Source organism: Macrobrachium nipponense, chromosome 1 (genome assembly GCF_015104395.2).
Source record: "Macrobrachium nipponense isolate FS-2020 chromosome 1, ASM1510439v2, whole genome shotgun sequence".
Lineage (NCBI taxonomy): Eukaryota > Metazoa > Arthropoda > Malacostraca > Decapoda > Palaemonidae > Macrobrachium > Macrobrachium nipponense.
In genome coordinates, this window is record NC_087200.1 from 157,214,788 (window position 1) to 157,235,899 (window position 21,112).

The 21,112-nt window shown below is 45.8% G+C and overlaps 1 long non-coding RNA gene across 1 annotated transcript in view; it reads right to left on the minus strand.

Annotated features, from left to right (window-relative positions):
• Positions 1-21,112, minus strand: part of LOC135220308 (uncharacterized) — a 49,750-nt gene continuing 28,638 nt past the window's right edge. Inside the window, exon 3 of the long non-coding RNA XR_010315649.1 lies at positions 1-88. This is a non-coding gene — a long non-coding RNA (uncharacterized LOC135220308). The remainder of the gene's footprint in view (positions 89-21,112) is intronic.

A 21,112-nucleotide genomic window follows, 5' to 3' on the forward strand; every position in this document is an offset into this window, starting at 1 on the left:
CACTTTCTCCCCAGGTAATGATGCTTTCCACTGCAATCTGAGCACATCGTTTCTCATCATTCTGCAGGATATCAAAAAGCATGTAGGTCTGAAAGTAGTGAATAACATAATGAATATGATTTATTTCATCTACTACCACATAGCCCCATCTATACTATTCATAGTCCATTTCTACTTATAATAAATATATAATTATACAGTACTAAAATCTAAATCACAAATTCTTGGTAATTTGTATTTTTCCTAACTTTACTTGCCTCAAACTACTTAATAGGAAAACAAACCTGGATTTGTTAATCTGGTAACGACCAGAAAAAATCCAGATATCCCTTCCACACCTAGCCAGGTACATGCCCCGAGGGTCAACAGCCATGCGACCCACGACCTTCTACCTCAGTGCTTTCGTCTCCTTAAGGTTCCTACCCTAAGGTACTCGGGGACAGTAGGGAGGGCCAGAAACCTCCAAGAAACCCCTAAGTTTTGGAGGTAAGTATAGCTAAGAAAAAATACAAATTACCAAGAATTTGTGATTTTGTTCCGACGCTGTATACTTACCTCGAACTACTTAATAGGAGATTTATCCTTTTAGGAGGGAGTAGCTTAGGGGGAATGGACCTAGAGGTTGGTCTAGGGGCATACCCACTGGAGTCCCAGCCTGCTCGAAGAGAAGCGCGGGGCTGGGAAGGGGTCCGCCAAGGCGCTGGCTGGAATGTAAGTGTACCCGGAAAAGTGACAACGATAAGGCAATGGTTGTACTTCTAAAACCTCTCTTATACTTTCTGTCCTACCTGAAAGGGCTCGTTAGGAGAGGATAAGGAAGGAGGTGGAAGGGTGATGAAAAGGGGGATACACCTTCATACTAACCACTCAAACACCCCCTGGAGTCCTAGTTTTGTTTATTGGAGGTTCTAGATCTGCTGTTGGCCAGCCACCACCGACCCAATTACAAACGAATTGAGCGATTTACGGATGCCGTCCCCCAGGTAGTGAGCCGTAAAAGAGGATTGCCTGTTCCACACCCTCATCTTAGGACCTGACTTTCTTCGGGGGAGGCATACTGCTCCTTCGTAGGCTCTCCTGATAGTTTCCCTTAACCAAGAGATGGTGTTCTTCGAGACCACCTTCTCTCCCAGGCCAGTGGGACAGTGGACACAAACAGGTTCCTAATGGCTGGCCAGAACCGGGGTGTCCTACTGATGGTACTTCCTTACTGCCTGGACCAGACACAAGCGCAGGTCCTGAGGATCGTCTGATCTCACTATGCCGGGATTGAGAACTTCACGAACCTGTCGTCCACAATCAAGAGGTTCTGAGTCTTATCCACAAAGGAGGGTACATACCGAAGGTGAGATTTTTCCACCCTTTGTGTGGGAAACCTCGTAAGATCAGCCATGCAGCTCCCCTACTCTCTTGGTGAAAGCCAATGCCAGCAGGAAGACTGTCTTTGCCGTCAGCTTCCTGTCTAGATGTCCTTTAGTGGTTTGAATGGGGGCTTCAGGGAATCCAGCCCCCTACAACGTCCCACTGCAGTACCCTCAAGGCACTGGGGGGGGGGGGGGGAGACTGTTCGAGGCTCCTGATCAGCATTGAAAGGTGTCTGGAATTCCCTAATCCAACCCTTTCCGGAGGGAGACTATGTCAAAACTATGAAATATATGGTAAATAATGTGCATACTTAGATGGATATGGGGATGATTGCAGAGATCTGCATCCAAAAAATATGTAAAAACCTAAAAGAAAGGAAAAGGATGTAAGTTCGACAAAAAATGCAAATATATGCACCCTGTAGCCATGAATCATAATCAAATAAATAACCAACCAAGTAATAAAATCCAAAATAAGAAAGAAACAAATAAAAGAAAGAGGAGAAATCAAGAAATATCAGGTAAAAGAGAAAAGCAAACCACCAATGAGATATGCCAGAGGTGTCAGCAAAAAATTTCAAAAAAACAAACGCATCAGCTCCGAAATTCTACTCAAGAGATAATAACTGTATTTATTATGCAAGAGGATATTGCAGAAACGGGAAAATGACATTGTTATGATACAATAAAGTTTCATACATACTTACCTGGCAGATATATACATAGCTATCGACTCCGTCGTTCCCGACAGAATTTTCAAATTTCGCGGCACTCGCTACAGGTAGGTCAGGTGATCTACCGCCCTGCTCTGGGTGGCAGGGCTAGGAACTATTCCCCGTTTTCTAATCATAATCTCTCTTCCACCTGTCTCCTGCGGGGAGGCTGGGTGGGTCTTCAATTGTATATATCTGCCAGGTAAGTATGTATGAAACTTTATTGTATCATAACAATGTCATTTTCATACATTCAACTTACCTGTCAGATATATCATAGCTGATTGACACCCTTTGGTGGAGGGCAAGAGACAGCTAACTAACTGACTAGACAGGTAAACAACATATGTTGTAGGTATTAATAAACCTTAGTTCCTACCTTTTTAGATGGAAGACTTCGTGGCTACTGCCCAGGAGTCTGCTTCATCTCAAGAGCCTTAGCGAGATAGTGATCTGTGGCCAAGATTCTTGTGGATCTGTCGATGGGTCTCTTCCACTTACTCGACAGAATCCTAACTGGCGTTTTTTGTCAATGGGAGCACATCCGCTTATATGACAACACGCACTAATTTAAGGAGCACACAACCAATCCCGATCACCCGATCCTAACCCGTGTTAGTTTCTAAGATTGCCTAGAGTTATCCCAAACTCTTTGGCAAAACAAAAACCACAAACTCGAAACTCATACATACAAAAATAACAAAATTTTTGTACCCCTCTAATAGTCAGATGTCACTCGATTTTCAAATGAAGAGAAGTGAAGGCCGCCTGTGCGACTACTGACACTCCCATACACCGAAAACCCGAGAACACATCCGACAAGAGGGTTACGTACATAATTTTAAGGATTGGTGCTTTCTCCTTTACCCAGAACCGTCTGTGCTGACACAAACGGACCTAACGAAAAACATTTCATCATACGTAACTCGCACGTCTTTTAAATAATGGGATGCAAACACAGAGTTGCATCTCCAATAAGTTGTGTCCAAAATGTTCTTTAGTGACATATTTCTTTGGAACGCCACCGAAGTTGCGATTGCTCTAACTTCGTGGGCTCCCACTCTTAGAAGATTAAAAGAATCATCTGGACACGGTTCTTATGAGCTTCCATGATAACAACTTCTAACAAAGAAGGCTAATGCGTTCTTGGACATTGCTCTCTTGGGGTCTTTCACTGAGCACCAAAGACCTTCTGCGAACCCCCAACTGCTTCTTCCTGTCCAGATAAAATTTTAGAGCTCTAACTGGGCAAAGGGATCTTTCTGCCTCTCTGCCCACCAAACTAGAAATCCTTTCACTTCGAAGCTCCTGGGCCAGGGATTCGAAGGGTTTTCATTTTTGGCCAGAAAAAGGGACTGAAATGAACAAATTGCGGAGTCTCCTTTGAAGCCAACTCTTGATTCAAGGGCGTGCAACTCACTGATTCTTTTTGCCGTTGCAAGAGACATCAGAAACAAACACTTTCTAGTGATATTACGGAACGAAGCAGTGTGAAGTGGTTTCGAATTCATCTGATGAAAGAAATTTAAGAACCACATCTAAGTTCCAGCTTGGAACCTTAGGTTCAAGTGATTTCGATGTTTCGAATGAACGAATGAGGTCGTGCAAATCCTTGTCATTCGTTAGATCTAATCCTCTGTTTTCTAAAGACTGCTGAGAGCATATCCTCCTTACCCCTTAATAGTTTGCGGTACCGAGAGATGCGACTTTGTCTAAGAAACAGAAGGAAATCTGCAATTTCGGTCACAGAGGTACTGGAAGAGGACAGCTTCTTCGACCTACACCAGTTTCTGAAAACTTCCCACTTCGATTGGTACACTCGCCTAGTAGATGATCTGCCTGGGCTCTAGCAATTGCGTTTGCTGCCTGGCGAGAAAACCCTCTCGCTCTGACAAGTCTTTCGATAGTCGAAAGGCGTCAGTCAAGCAAGAGCGGGTAGATTTTTGATGGTACCTCTCGAAGTGGGGTTGTTTGAGCAGATCTATTCTGTTTGAAGGAAAGATCTGGGGAAGTCCACTGTCCATTCCATCACCTCTGTGAACCAAATTTGAGCTGGCCAATACGGAGCGATCAGAGTCATCTTGGTTCCCTCGGATGCCACGAATTTTCTGACTACTTCTCCAGTATCTTGAACGGGGGAAAAGCGTAAACGTCTATTCCTGACCAGTCCAGGAGAAAGGCGTCTGTTGCATAAGCCCGGGGATCCTCCACCAGGGCACAAAATGTATCTATCCTTTTGGAGAGGAATGTGGCGAAAAGATCTATTTGAGGCTTCCCCCAAAGGAGCCAAATGCTCTGACAGACTTCTGAGTGGAGTGTCCATTCTGTGGGAAGGACCTGGAATCTCCTGCTCAATCTGTCCCCGCTCTCACATTCCTCTCCCCTTGGACAAACCTTGTTAGAAGAATTACCTTCCTTTGGTTGCGCCCAAAATCAGTAGATCCCGTGCCAGCTCGTACAGAGCAAAAGAGTGCGTCCCTCCTTGCTTCTTGACATACGCCAGAGCTGTCGTATTGTCTGAATTTATCTGCACGACTTTGCCTCTGACTAAGTGTTCGAAGCTCTTTAGCGCCAGGTGAATTGCTAAGAGCTCTTTGCAATTTATGTGCCATGACACCTGTTCTGCCGACCAGGTGCCTGACACTTCTCTGGGTCCCAATGTTGCACCCCCAGCCCGCCTCCGAGGCGTCTGAAAACAATGTCAGGCTTGGGTTCCGTACTTGCAGGGACACTCCTTTGTTTTTCCTTTAATGGAACCAACCACCACTTCAAATGACGTTTTATTTCTTCCGATATTGGAAAACGTGTCCGAGAGCTGACCTGTCTTCCAACTCCAACTTCTTCTTAGGAAGAACTGAAGCGGTCGAAGATGTAATCTTCCTAGGAGAAGAACTGTTCGAGCGAGGAAAGGGTTCCCAGAAGGCTCAGCCATTCCCTCGCCGAAGTGCGCTCTTCCCTAGAAAGTTCGATACTGTGGCACAGCCTTTCTTTTTTTAATCTCTCTTGAGATGGGAAAAGCTCGAAAACCCCGAGAATCCATCTGAATCCCCAGATAAACCACGTTCTGGCTGGGATCATCTGAGACTTCTCGAGGTTCACGATCAATCCCAAAGACTTTGTCAATTCAGTGTTATTAACAGGTCCTCCAAACACTGCTTTTTGAGACCTGGCTCTGATGAGCCAGTCGTCCAGGTACATGGAGACATTTATCCCTTTCAAATGTAGGTGTCTTGCTACATTTTTCATCACGTCTGTGAAGACTTGAGGAGCCGTGGACAGGCCGAAACACAGGGCCCTGAACTGATAATTTCTTCCTTCGAACATAAATCGAACGGTACTCCTCGACGAATGGTGGATCGGATGTGGAAGTATGCGTCCTGAAGGTCCTAGGGACACCATCCAATCCCCTTGTCGTAGTGCTGCAAGGACTGAGGCAGACGTTTCCATGTTGAACTTCTGTTGTTCGACAAATTTTGTTCAGCGCACTTACGTCCAGTACCGGTCTCCATACCCCCGAGGCTTTTGTTACAAGAAACAAGCGATTGTAAAACCCCGGGGAGTTGCAATCCAGCACAAGTTCTATTGCCCTTTTGTCCCACATCTGTTCCACCATTTGACGAAGAGTCCCTCAGAATAGGGTCCCTGTATCTGGCGGACAATTCCCTCGGAGATGTTTGTCAAGGGAGGAATGTCCTTGAATGGGATGCGATACCCCTTCCTGATAATCGACATCGTCCAAGTGTTGGCTCCTATGTCTTCCCAGGCTTTCGCAAAATATGTAGCCTGGCTCCTACGGGTGTCTGGAGGACAGAATTCTCACTTCCCTTTCTAAAGGGACGGAAGGAAGACCTGCCCCTTTTATCGTTGATTCCTTCTGGCGATCGGTCTAGTTGGAAGGCCTCCTCGAAAGGGCTGTTTCTGAGCTGGGCGAGCCACTTTCTTTTCCTCACTAGCCACAGGCCTATTCTTCCTTGAGGATTGTCTAAGGAGATCCTGGGTGGCCTTTTCTGTCAGAGAATGCGCGATGTCCTTCACACTGCGAGGGAAAAAGGTGTTCAGAGAGAGGCGCAAAACAATAAGGCGGCTCTCTGCGAATGAGAGACGGCCTTCGTGAGGAAAGCACTGTGCACTGCCCTTTTCTTTAAAACTCCTGCACCATATAGAGAACATACCTCAGCCGATCCATCCTGAACAGCCTTATCAATGCAGGCGAGGATGCAATTCAGGGTTTCTGGTCGAGTTGTTCATTTTCTTGAGATTTCTTGGCAGAACCCCAAGGGACCAATCTAAGAAGTTAAAAACTTCTAAAGTGTGAAAAAGTCCCTTGATGATGGTGGTCCGTTTCCGAAAGCCCCCATGTACCTTCGCTGCATTCAAGGCGTGCCTTCTCGACGAATCCACCAAACTCGAGAAGTCTGACTCAGCTGAAACGGACAGAGATAATCCCATATCCTCTCCCGTTTCGTACCAAATTCCTCTCCTCCCTGTAAGTTTAGCGGGAGGCATACAAAAAACCGTCCTTCCTAACTCCTTCTTCTTCTTGAACCAGGAGTCAAGAGATTGTAGAGCTCTCCTCATAGAAATGGCAGGCTTCATTTTAAGGAAAAAAGAGGAAAAGAATTGAGTGTTTTCGTGCTCGAAAACTGCGAGCGTGGCGAAGGGGGAGCAGCTGGCGTCAAAGAGTCTCCATATTCCTCCAACAGAAGGGACGAAAAGAACTTTATAATTAGAAGACCCTTCCTTCATTTCGTCCTCCGAGGCATCTTCTGGGTTGATAGGCTCGGAAGGAAAGGGGCTCTCTTCTTTCTACTGACTCTTCTCTTACTCTCTTACGAGTGTCAGGCTCTTCATATACGAGGAATGCGCCTGGTGTACAGCAGGAGTATCTCGCCTGGGAGGAGTACGGGTGTGCTTGGAATACTCCTGGCGCCTGGCAGGCGCGAAAGCGCCTCGAATACTCCTGGCTTTCAGTAGGCCGTATTTTGTTAGAATACTCCTGGCGCGTTGTAGGAGTATTAAGTTCCGAATACTCCTGGCGCCTGGCAGGCGCAGAGCGCCTCGAATACTCCTGCTTTTATTAGGCGCATTTTGTTCAGAATACTCCTGGCGCGTGGTAGGAGTATTAAGTTCCGAATACTCCTGGCGCCTGGGAGGAGTATAAGCTTCGGAATACTCCTGGCGCCTGGGAGGAGTAACGCGCCTGGAATACTCCTGGCGCCTGGCAGGCGCAGAGCGCCTCGAATACTCCTGGCTTTTAGTAGGCGCATTTTGTTCAGAATACTCCTGGCGTGTGGTAGGAGTATTAAGTTCCGAATACTCCTGGCCCTGCCTGGGAGGAGATAAGCTTCGGAATACTCCTGGCGCCTGGGAGGAGTATTAAGTGCAGAGTACTCCTGGCGCCTGTGAGGAGTATAAGCTTCCGAATACTCCTGGCGCTTGGGAGGAGTATTTAGTTCAGAATATCCTGGCGCCTGGGAGGAGTATCTAGGCCCGACGACTCCTGGTGTCTTGTAGGAGCACGTCGTTCCGAATACTCCATGATCCTTAGCATGCGTCTGATGTTTCGTAGGCGGCTTTCCGTCTCACAAGTGCTCTACTCCTAACAGGATTCTTCCTCTTCAGCTAACTCTTGGCGCTTGACTGAAGATCTTGAATCTTGTACTGGCTCGTTGCGCCTACTCGGAGTCTGGCTTCTGGTTGGCGCCCTACTCTTGACAGGAGTAGCTTCCTTTCTTACCTCTCTCCCTGTCTTTCGCACCGCCCCCCCCCAGAGATGGCCCCCTGTGCGACAACTCCCCTGAAGGATGCGTCGCGCACCTGGCAGGAGATAGGTATTTAGATCTTTTAATAGCGAAGCCTATCATCCTTCTTACGAGTAGCTCCTTATAACGAGTTCCTACTTTCAAAATTTTCTTGTTGAGGATTTTCCTGCATTAGGAGAGGGAGATCTGGAAGCGCTCTAGGATCTCTTCCAGACCCAGAGTCTGACTGTATTCTCGCCCTCTTTAGTTACCGAAGGCGCTCCTCCTTCTGAGAAGCGCTCGGGACTCGAATTGAGCTCATGCTCTTCATACTCCTCTTCAAAGGACGTGAAAGATTCGACTCCTTCCATCTCTTCTCGGAGAAGGCGAACTCGACGACGAAAAGCACTCTCGAAGGACGCTTTTCCTATAGCGGTCCTTGGCAGTCGATACGATCGATTCTGCCGAAGGGACGCCTGATCGTTGGGGATTCTCCACAACCCCCGTACGGCTTTCGACTTGTTTCCTTCTTCCCTCCGGGCCAGGGAGCTTGGAAGAGGTCTAGGCCTGGGAGCGTCGCAGAGACGACCAGACGCCCCCTCCACTACACTGGGGGACACTAATATCACTGCCACATTCACTTTCCTTACCTTCCAATGCTGCGACTTTTTCCTGCATTTTCTGAAGGGAAGCTCTAAGTTCTGCTATTTCCGAAGCAGAACTAGCGGGATTAGCAATTTGTGAACGGGCTGAAACAGAATGGTCATTATCATCATAGGAAGAAGCTACAGAGCTAGACAGTAAATCATGAGAGGCAGACATTCTGCGGGTTTTATAAGCCGCCTTCCTCTCTCTATCTCTCTCTAACTTCTTCAAGTAAGAAGTTAGATTCTTCCACTCTTGTGCACTCAGATTTCTCACACTCATTACACGTATTCTCATTGAACATTCAACCATTCTACATCCCCTACAACTAGTGGTGAGGATCTACCGAAGCTTTCGGAATCCTCACCTTACAGCCCTCATTCACACACACTCTGAAACTAACACTAGAATCAGACATATTCACAAATTCCAAAAACCAAGTCCAAAAAAACAGTCCACGATAGCGAATGCCAAACAACGATCCAAGTACGTCACCAAATATCAGCGAGAGATGATCAAAAAGCTTTGCGAAAAAACGAATTCTAGTCAGGAGGAAGTAACAACAATGTTGATACAGCCGGCGACAGAGAGATTATGATTAGAAAACGGGAATAGTTCCTAGCCCTGCCACCCAGCAGGGCGGTAGATCACCTGACCTACTGTAGCGAGTGCCGCGAAATTTGAAATTCTGTCGGGAACGACGGAGTCGATAGCTATGTATATATCTGACAGTAAGTTGAATGTATGAAATTGCAGATTCAGACACAAAATGAATAATTATGATGAAGGAAGATCAAATGTTATGGAAAAGTTGGATTTTTTAATGTCAGAATTTCTGGAAATGAAAAAAAGAACAACAGACTCAATGGAACATGGAGGAGAGACATGGGAAAATCCGGTTATTACTACCAGTATTAATGAAGGAGAAAACACGCAACAAAACCATCATAGTGATGAATGCGCAGGTTTCTTTAGGTTACGAGAACTCAAAAAAGAAAAATAGAATACTTTTAGAAGAACTAACCCAAAAATGAAAAGAAAAATAGATATAATGAATATAAGTGAAAACCTGGTATTCCCAAGAGACTGGGAATGATGATCAAATAAAAGGGTTCCAAACTTATAGATCAGATAGAAAAAATAGGAATCAAGGGGGAACCGCAATAATGGGAAAGACAAAAAACAAGGAAAAAATATATGAAAAATATAGTAACTCAGAATGTGAACTAATAGCGGGTAGGAATTTGAATCTGAAAAATTATGATGAAAACATAGTAATATATAGACCTCCTAATACTAAAGAGTTGACTTAATAATTGAAAAATTGGATGATATATGTAGAAATCACAAGGACTGGACTATTCTCCTATCTGGTGACTTCAACTTTCCTTTCGTAGAATGGAAAGAACGAATAGGAGATTGTGGTTGTACTTATACATATAAAAAAGAGAGTAATAGTAGTGCAGAAGATAAGAGGCAATTTGAAAAGCTATTAGATATGCTACTAGAATACAACATTCAACAAATAAATCACCTGCCAACAAGAAAGGAAAAATTAAACTTTAACCTTTAGACCTAGTATTTGTGAACGAGATGAATTATGTTAAAGAAATAATAGTTTATAATGCGAATATTTCAGACCATAATGTCATAGAATTAACAGTTCATTCCAAAGCAAGTGGAAAAATAGAGATAAGCAAGAAATGAAAAAGTGGGAAGGATATGGAAAATACAACTTCTACAGTAAAAATATAAAATGGTCAGAAATTAATGAAGAATTAAACAAAGATTGGGATAACATTTTCGTAAGTGATGACATAAGGGTAAATACGGAGATTATATAAAATATTGGAGAAAATAGTGGAAAATATATACCGAAGAAGAAAAGTAAACATCATTCATGCATACCAAGAGACAGAAGATCTTGTTCCAGAAAATCAGAAAGTGGAAAAAAGGTCTTGCAAAAGAAAAAAATGCATGGAAAGTTATAGAACTAAAAAGTAAGATAGAAAATGCAGAACAAAAGATTATACAATCAAAAGAAAATGAAAAACGGGACTGGAAGAACAAAAAACCCTATTAAATATCAAGCAAAACCCTCAAGCTATTATACTCATATGCGAAGAAGATGAATAAAAGAAGAATAGAAAATAAAAAGGGCCCTCTGAGAAATTGCAAGGGAGATTAACGAATGAAAAAAAGGGAAATTTGCAACATACTGGCAGAACGATATAAGAGAGAATTCACCCCTAGAAATAGATAATGAAGATAAGATATAGAAGTAAGGGGAGAAAATAGTGAATATTTAGCTGACATAGATATTAATGAAGCTGATATTGTGCAGGCTATTAATGAAATTAAAAATGGAGCGCTGCTGCAGGGACTGATGGAATTCCTGCTATTTTGTTAAGAAAGTAGTTCATTCTATCGCAAAGCCACTTGCAATATTATTAAGACAAAGTGTAGATACAGGCAAGATTTATGATGAGCACAAATTAGCATATAATTACCCCTACTTTCAAAAGTGGATCAAGACTAGAGGCAAGTAATTATAGGCCTGTGAGTCTAACATCACATATTATGAAAGTGTATGAAAGGGTATGAAGAATATTATGAAACATTTAATAAAAAATAATTTGTTTAATAAAGGACAACATGGTTTCGTACCCGGAAAAAGTACACAAACCCAACTGTTAGTCCACCGTGAGAACATATTCAAAAATATGAAAAGCGGAAATGAAAACAGATGTGGTTTATTTAGACTTTGCAAAAAGCTTTGATAAAGTAGACCATAATATATTAGCGAAGAAAATTAGAAAACACAATATCGTGGATAAAGTAGGAAGATGGTTAAAGAAGGTTTTTACACAACAGAAAACAGATGTTATTGCAAACGACGAGAAATCGGATGAAGTCAAGGTAATATCCGGTGTGTCCGCAAGGTACGGTGTTAGCTGCAATACTGTTTGTTATTATGATTGAAGACATAGACAATAATGTGAAGGATTTCGGCGGTAGTGAGTAGTTTCGCAGATGACACAGAATAAGTAGAGAAAATTACTTGTGATGAAGATAGGAACGCTCTACAAAGAGACCTTAACAAAGTATATGATTGGGCAGAGGTAAATAGGATGGTATTTAACTCTGATAAATTTGAATCAATAAATTATGGAGACAGAGAAAGAAAGCTATATGCATATAAGGGACCTAATAATGAAACCATCACAAATAAGGAAGCAGTTAAAGACCTTGGTGTGATGATGAATAGGAACATGTTATTGCAATGATCAAATAGCAACTCTGTTGGCAAAATGTAAAGCAAAAATGGGAATGTTGTTACGGCACTTCAAAACAAAAAAGAAAAAGCTGAACACATGATTATGCTTTATAAAACATATGTTCGTAGTCCACTTGAATATTGCAATATGATATGGGTACCCACACTATCAAAAGGATATTGCACAAATAGAGAGTGTACAAAGGTCCTTTACAGCTAGAATAGAAGAAGTTAAGGACCTAGACTACTGGGAAAGGACTACAATTCTTAAAATTCTTATATAGTCTAGAAAGGAGAAGAGAAACGTACATGATAATTCAGGCATGGAAACAGATAGGAAGGAATAGCAGAAAATATCATGGAACTAAAAATATCAGAAAGAGCAAGCAGAGGTAGATTAATAGTGCCCAAAACTATACCAGGAAAAATAAGGAAAGCCACACAGGACATTAATCCACTACGCAACAGCATCAATAATGCAGCGTCTATTCAATGCGTTGCCAGCTCATCTGAGGAATATATCAGGAGTGAGCGTAGATGTGTTTAAGAATAAGCTCGACAAATATCTAAACTGCATCCCAGACCATCCAAGATTGGAAGATGCAAAATATAACCGGAAGATGTACTAGCAACTCTCTGGTAGACATTAGAGGTGCCTCACACTGAGGGACCTGGTGGCAATGCATCCCGAACAAGATGTTAAAGGTCTGTAAGGTAAGGCCCTGACCCCCTTAACGGCTGCTACTGAGAGGTCTCTGTCAAGTCGCAGGTGTACCAAGAAGTCCTCTAGGTGGGGAATCTTGGCCTGCAGAGGCCTTGAGACCGCTTCCTCTGCACCAGTTTCCAAACATTATCCATTTGGCCTGGTAGATGGCCTCGGACTGCCAGGAGGAGTTTTGAGGGACTTGTCCTTGGCAAACGCCAACGTCTTCACCATCCTTTAGGGGGTAATCGAGGTCGTCACGGGCGGAGGGGGAAGGTCGACAATGGCAGCAGCTCCACCAACCGGAGGCCGCCGGTGGGAAAAGGTGCTCCTCTGCGAAAGGAACCTCGGACCAAACCTGCAGGTCCATCATGGAACTCCCCACTGGCCCAGGCTTGCGCCCCGCCCCAATCCCAACCAGAGAGGGCAAACAGCTCCGCCCTCCTCTTGCAGGGCAGGAGGAGGTTGAGGGACGCCAAGGAAAGGAGTCTGTCTGGCACGAGCGGCCGCCAAGTGGGCCACTGGTACCGGGGCAGGATCCACCAAGACCTTAGGGGGAGGGGGGAGCAACCGGTGGTGGAGCAGAGCACCCCACTTGTGGGACTGTCATGTGAGCAGTGAAAACTCAGGGACTCTCCGTGGGGACCGACCAAGTCGGGGAGTTGGTGGAGCCTGTGGTGGCGAGACCTGTCACGACGGCTGCCACTCCATACTCCGACCCCTGTGGGCCTGGCTATGACGAGGAGATCAGGAGTAGCAGCCTGGGGAGGAGGAAGAATGCGCTCGACTCCTCCCAGCACGTCTCCTCCGCTTCGTTCCACGGCCCCTCGCATGGGAGGATCTGCCCTGAGTCTGAAGACCTCCGAGGATGAATAATCGTTGGAGAAGGAGCCTCCTCTTGCCTTCCTCTTATTGCTCTCAGTCCGGAAGGAGAGCGGGATAGCCCCCAGCACTGAGACTCGTCCTCCCTCAAAGGCGAGCGTTAACAGGGTAAGAGGGGTGCAGGACCAAGACCGGGAATGGGAACCCCGAAGACTCCGTCGGCTTACTTCCTGTGGCAGCCAAACCACTCAGGGGGGAGGTGGAAAGGAGCTCGGACAAGGTGGACGACATACCAACAGCCATACCAGCTGATGCGGATGGAGCACCCGGCTCCGAGACTGCGTGCATCATAGCAGGGTGAGCCACGCTCACCGAGCAGAGTGCAGCTGAAAAACCCCAGGCCGACGGAGGGCCCTGAAGATTGAATGGGACCCACACTGCCTTCAGGAGGCCATCGTCCTCGGGTGGTGCAACCTGTACAGGAGACACAGTAATGACTGGACATCTGACTGCAACGCCTCTCGGGCAAGGAGTCCCGAGGCAGGGCTGTGTGGACCTCCAGTGTTCCCGGCTAGGCGGGGCATGTTACGTGTCCTAGACAAAGTATCTGGTAGCCGGTCCCTGAGCACCCAGACTGTTTGGGGGAGGACCCCGCGAGCTCCCTGCTCCACCAATGATTCGAGAGGCAACACCCCCCCCACCGTGTGGTGGAAGCAGATGAGGAGGAGAGGCCTCTCATCCTACTTCCTCCTAGGGGAGAGGCTGTTTACTGCCCCTTCGGCAGGCCGAAGACCTGGGTCTGTAAGAGGGGGAAGATGACAAGGGGGCCCCGGGGGGGGGGAGGGCTGAGTCCCGTTGTCCCTAACCACCCCTAGAGACTGGTCCCCTAGTTACTGGACATCCTCTGTGCCCTGTACCTCTGCTGTTTGTCTAGGTCAGGGAGCATCCAGTGCCCTTAGCTGTACTGGGTGCCTGAAGGAGGAGGCCTGTAGATGAAAGAGTCCTGACTGCCTATTGTCAAAGCTCCAGGGCCTCCTCCAAAAAGGTCCTCTGGCCAGAGGGACTCCACTGTAATGAGGCATACCTCAGGAGGTTAGCTCCTGTCCAGAAGTCGTCTAGGCCATCTGCTAGCCAGTGTCTCTCCTGTGGAGGACCCAGTTAGTCGATTGGGTAACCTGAAAAGTCAACGAACCAATGGCCTTCCACCGAACAGGACCAGCCCCTTGAGATGGGACCAACTTGGGTCTCGTCCTTCAAGTTGGTCGGTGGCAAATCTAGCCACCGCATCCGGACCCATGGGCTGAGCCAGGTGGCTGCTTGGACGGCGGCCCACACCGTGGTCTCCATTGCATGGTCACCTACTCTTGAGAAGGTGACAACCCGAACCCGCCAAGAGTCTCTCCCCTGAACAGACCTGGGCGAGGGGGTGGGAGATGTTATCCTCCAAGGACTCAGGGTAAAAGGAGAAGCCCTCTGGGTGTAGGACCTCCTCTGCCTGCCTTAGCCTAGACTGGATGGGGGGGGAGGAGCTTGAAGGAGCTGTGGGGCCGCAAGGTATCTTGGACCCAGATGGTTACTGGCCCACTTGGGCAAGGGCCTGAGCCTTGGAAGGGTTATCTTCCTTCGGGGCCCCTATTAGGAACTCTACCGAGAAGGGTCTCTAAGTGTCGGAGGGAGGGATAGGGTCTGCTAGACGGTTCCTTCTCCGAAAGAGGGCTAAGGCCTGCCTGTCACTTGACCCCTCAACATATGTACATTGCCCTTCCCAGGTGTTGGAGGCCATCCTGAACGAATGACTCGTCCTCACCGTCCTTCAATGACCTAGCAGGCCCCACCACAGGAGGCGATGTATGCTCTGGAGAGGGCAAATGGCTCACTCGAGGGGCTACCAGCGGAACTGGGAGCTTCGCTGGAAGAGGAGTCGCAAGGCCGTACCCGAGAGCCTTCATGGGAGTCCCACTGGCTGGCGGAGCGTGCAGGGGAAAGGCTCGCAGGACTGTCATAGGAACCACTATCACGGGTGAACGTGGAGCGGACTGTCTGACCGGGAGAGCGGATCGTCCATGGCAGCTACTGCACCTATCCTGACCCTCTCCATTCTAGGCAAAGATGGGGAGAGCATGGAGTGCTCGACCCCAAGTAGCACGGCACCTCTTCTCCGCCCCGCACCCCCTCCTATGGAGGACTCCATCCGAGGGAAAGGTCGATGGGGCAGCAGTGCATCCCGCTTGCAGGACCGTCATGGGAACCATGAGAACGGTTGCAACCGCAGCGTGGACCATCTGACCGAGGAGTGGGAGCGACCATGACAGCATGCCCCATCTCGGCGGCTATGCACCTATCCCAACTGCTCCGGTCTAGGCTATGACTGGGGAGAGCCCGGCGTGGGGAAGAGGGGGCCGAACCCATGCAACCACATGTAGCACAGTGCCTCTTCTCCGCCCTGCACCCCCTCCTATGGGAGACTTCATCCAATGGGAGAGGTCGACAGGGCAGTGGCACACCCCGCTCACGGGACCGTCATGGAACCACGAGCACGGGTGAACGCGGCGTGGACCGTCTGACTAGGGAGCGTGGGCGACTGTAACGCACCATCCGAGGGAGGGGAGTGGTCTGACATAGAAATACCTCCTCTCTCAGAGGGGATCATAAAGGGGTGCAAGGGGTGCCGGTCCAAGGCCGGGTCTGGAATACAGAGGAACCCGTCGGCTCCCTTAACTCCCGAAGAGCGCCGTAAACCTCTGGGAACACAAACGGGGGCCATATATCGGAGGGTGGGGGGGCATTGTCGCGGAGGAAACTCTGGCAGTAGCCTCAGCTGGAACGGGAGATGGCTCTACCGACCCTGAGCCTGAGCCCAGAGCAGGGGGCGAGATCATGACACCTAGGTCCACAGCAACTAGGGAGGGAGATGGTGACGGTGATGGCCTAGCAGACAAGGGTTCCTCTGAACGAGACTTCCCAAAGGAGACTTGTCCTTCTCTGACGTCTCTTGGAGGCCAATATATCCATTCCTACATATGGAGACCTGAGAGCAAGGTCTGTCCCGACACTTACGAGCACAAAGAGAGGGGGTCAAAGGAGAGAGGACAGGAAGGCCCCACCAGACTTTGCCTCCGACGGGCCTGGACAACGCCGTTGAGGGGGAACGGACTCCATTGAGCGAAGGGCACACAAACACATAAGGGAGGGATACAGTAACACTTGGAAGGTGAGGGAACAACAAAGAATCGGGTCAATACACAGAAGACGAGCCGACACGTGTGGATGGGTCAGCAACCATAAAAGCACTGGAGGTAGTAGGTCGTGGGTTGCATGGCCGTTGACCCTTAGGGCATGTACCTGGCTAGGTGTGGAAGGGATAACCGGATTTTTTTCTGGTCGGTACCAGATTGACATCCAGGTTCCCTATTAAGTAGTTCGAGGTAAGTAAACAGCGTCGGAACAATTAAAAATTCGAATATTGCCTTGCTGCTTTGATTTTTCTAACAAATCATAACTTTTGTGCATTGATGTATACAAACCCCCTCACTTTATGGCAGTACCTGTGCATCTATCTCAATTTTCAGAGATGCTCCAGTACTCAATACAACTTGAAATTTCAAAGTTTGGCTCAAGGGATTTAGTACTTGAAATTTTTACAAGGTATTTTTCAACCAAACTGAACAAATACATTAAAATAAATACAAGTCAAAGCAAACCAAAAAAATTCAGTCTCTTAGCTCATGTAATTTATGTATATATTCTAAAACATTTTAAATCTATGGAAAAGTCTCTTAGCTCATGTAAGTTATGTATAAATAAAAAAAATTTATAGCTATGGAAAAATAAGTCAAATGACAATAATTTTGTCCTAACACATATGGCATTACCTTCAGTAAATATATATGAAATAATTCAGAAATTTCATTGAATTCCATTCATTCATCTCAGAAACAAATCACCTCTTCATCAAATTATGTTTTATGACAATTGCTTTGAAAATTTTGTATAACCCACCCATTAAAAATCATAATTTTTGAAAGTAAATTGTATTTTTCCTAACTATACAAACCTGAGGTCCTTTACATAAGGAATTACTTTCAGCGCCAGCTGGACCGGTCATAAGATTTAATAACAAGGTAGTTCAGCAGTAACTGCTTGTCCGATGGTCAGGAGTCCTGCCCGACTGATGTAAACATTCCACTTTGCTTTTAGGCCCAGGCACAGAGCGAGGGGTGGCATGAGGTGGACCTATATGTAAAGGACCTCAGGTTTGTATAATTACAAAAAATACAGTTTACTTTCAAAAATTGTGATTTGTTCTGACACGTTATACAAACCATCGGTCCTTTACATAAAGAAGACTCACTTACTGGTGGGAGAAATCTGAGTCTTGTGAACAGCCTGGTGTTCACCCAACCTGGGTTCCCTCCCTGGTCGTAAAAGCAAGGGGGGGAACCTAGCCTCTGTCCAACTGATCAGGGTGAGAACTGCAGGATCAGCGGCCAGACCTCTGGACCAATTCATAAGAGAGAGGCATGCATACTCTTATGAATAGCAAGCAAGAACTTAAGGGGGCCGGCCGGCTAATGCCATTCTTTAAGGACAGGACTTTGCTATTCATACCACTTAATAAGGTGACTTGGGACATCTCCAAACCGCATATGATTTTCGCCTCTGACCTTCGGTTTTATGACGCCAGGGGGATTTATCCCGAAAATAACCATTTTTTAAATTCTAACTCCTCCCTTGATATTTAATATTAAGACCTGGGATTACTACCATATAGTATAGACCTGATGTAGAACTCCAATCAAATGAGGAGTTTTTTTCTAAAAGTAATTTTTTGGCTAGATATGAATTTTTCATTATGGTAAAAAAATAAACCCTATAAATTAGGAAAACAAAATTTATAAAAAAAAAGATGAAACAAAAATTGGAAAAAAGGGCTTCATTTCATTGTTCTATAACGTCTTTCTGAGTTATATACCAAATTCCAATGTTATAGCTTTAAAACTAAGTGAGAAGATAGATTTTGAAGGTCAATAACTATAGTTTTGAGATACTGGGCGTTCAAAGTTTTTCTTCGTAATTTTATAACGACAATGTTAATAAATAATGATTATTATGAATGTATATTTCTTTTTTGTGTATTAATAAACCAAAACTATTTTTCTGGGCTCAGCCTGTGTCGCTCCGTGAAATGTTCCTTTAGCAATCATTTCTAAGGTATAAATATTGCTATAAATACCAGAGAAAAAAGTTAAATGGTAATGCCAGAGTATTCTGGCTCGCTCACCTTTATTTTAAAGGTGTCAGTATGGTATCTGGGGCGAGTGGAAACCACTACCAGAGGTCCCTTGCCATTTAGTCTCTTCCTTCTTCAAAATCCCCCGTCTACAAAGGAGCCGATCTAAGGCCCCGCTACCCGCTACTACTACGACTAGCATCTTTGTTTTCTTTCCTTTCGATAGCATTGTTGACGCCACACACGTTTTTCTCTCATGCAGTGTTTTTCTTCTTCTGTATGTTAGCTAGATGTTTTCCTAGTATTTTTATGTTTTGGCATGATGAAATTCTTGCCAAAACAAAAATAAACAAACGTAAATGCAAGAGAATGTCAAGAAGTGAAATTCGAAGTTGTACTCTCATTTTACAAAGACAATGTTAATAAATCATGATTATTATGAATTTCATATTCCTTTTTGGGTATTAATAAACCAAAACTATGTTATTTATAATAAATTAAGATCCCTTTGCTCAAAGATCGTAGCCTGGGGGGACAGTGTGACGTGTGCTTCAGGCAAGACGGGGGCGTTTACTTACTACGCAACCCTCCCTCTCTCTCTCTTTTCACTAACTACACTAATATCGCATATATTATGATATTCTGTAATCATATTAGAGAGAATTTTCTTCGTCTTTATGTTAGCGAGATGTTTTCCTTGTCTTTTCCTCATTGGCATGATGAAATTCTTGCCGAAACATAGATAAACATATGTACAGTGGTACCTCGAGATACGAAAGGCTCAACTTACGAAAAACTCGAGATACGAAAGCTGACACGAAAAATTTTACTGCTCTACATACGAAAAGTTTTCAAGATACGAAAGGTTTCTGAAAGTCCAAGATTCGCCTGATAACAATTTTGAAACTCGCGCCACGCGCCGCCATCTTAGTTCTAGTAGACTCGCCACCATCTTCCTGCTCTCCCATTGGTTCCTGATGCTAGCCAAGCCATGAGATCCTTCTCTCCTATTGGACAGCATCCCTCCCATCATGCATCTTACGTGGTGGCGTCCCTTCGCTCGGCTACTTCGCACCCGAAGCTTTATCCTATGCATGCAGCATTCGTTCGGTCCAACGATTTTGTTTAGTATCGTAAATTCGTTAGTGATATCGTTGTGCTACTTTATCATGTTGTGAGAACCTAATTAGTATACGTACTACATACGTAACTTAAATATGATATTGTTATGATACAATAAAGTTTCATACATACTTACCTGGCAGATATATACATAGCTATCGACTCCGTCGTCCCCGACAGAAATTCAAAATTTCGCGGCACACGCTACAGGTAGGTCAGGTGGGATCCTACCGGCCTGACCGCGTGGTAGCAGGACTAGGAACCATTCCCGTTTTCTAATCAGATTTTCTCTTCCACCTGTCTCCTGCAGGGAGGCTGGGTGGGTCTTCAATCGTATATATCTGCCAGGTAAGTATGTATGAAAACTTTATTGTATCATAACAATATCCTTTCATACATAGCTGATTGACACCCTTTGGTGGAGGGCAAGAGACAGCTAACTACTGACTAGACAGGTAAACAACATATGTTGTAGGTATTTATAGACCTTGGTTCCTGTGTTTCTAGACAAAGGGTCGACTTCCTAGCTATTGCATAGGAGTCTGCTTCGTCTCAAGAGCCTAGCAAGATAGTGATCTGTGGGCCAAGAGTCTTGTGGGTCTACCGATGGGTCCTTATCCACTTACTCGGTCGAGCCTAATTGGCATTTGTCAATGGGTGCTAATCCGCTTATAGACAATATGCCTATTGGCATAACTAAGGAGCGCAACACCGATCCCGATCACCTGTTCCTAACATGAGGGTTCGCGCTAGAATTGAAAAAGAGTTATCCCCCAAACTCCTTTCAAACCTCAATAAAATTCACTAAGTTAAAATAAATTCAATCATTATTAAAGGATCAGTGTCGGCTCCTTATCCCAGCAACGTATCCGCTGACACGTATAAACCAAGAGAGAAGGATCTCTCGTAGGTTAACTTGACGTCCTTCGTGTAATGAGCAGTCAACACATCGTTGCATCTCTCATATGTTAAAGCTAATATGTCTTCCTGACATATTGTTACGAAAAGAACAAGAATTTGCAAAAAGCTCGCACTTCATGAGCTTTTAAATTCTCAGCTGTTTGAAGGTATCATCAAGTCACTTATGAAGTGCTTTAGAGATCACCACCGTTGTTTCAAAGAAGACTAAGACTTTCTTTGAACTGGATCTCACTCGGATGAAGCCTAGAGCCTGGCTGCGCCTGGTTGGCGCCTTGCGCCTGCCTGGCTCCTTGCGCCTGGCTGGCGCATCATCTGTTTGCCTGGCGCCTCGCGCCTGGCTGGTGCCTCGCACCTTGCCAGAGCCTTGCGCCTGTTGGAGCCTCACGCCTGGCGCGTGGCTGACTTCTCCCCACTTGCTGGAGCTTCGAGCTTGTTAAGAGTCTCGAGGAAAACTGGCGATGTCCACATCGGACACTTTTTCCCGATTTGTTCGCCTCTAGCGCACTGCGCCAGTTGGAGGTGGGGGCCCGCTCCTTCTCCTCATCAGACAATGACAGTGTTCATATTGACTGTC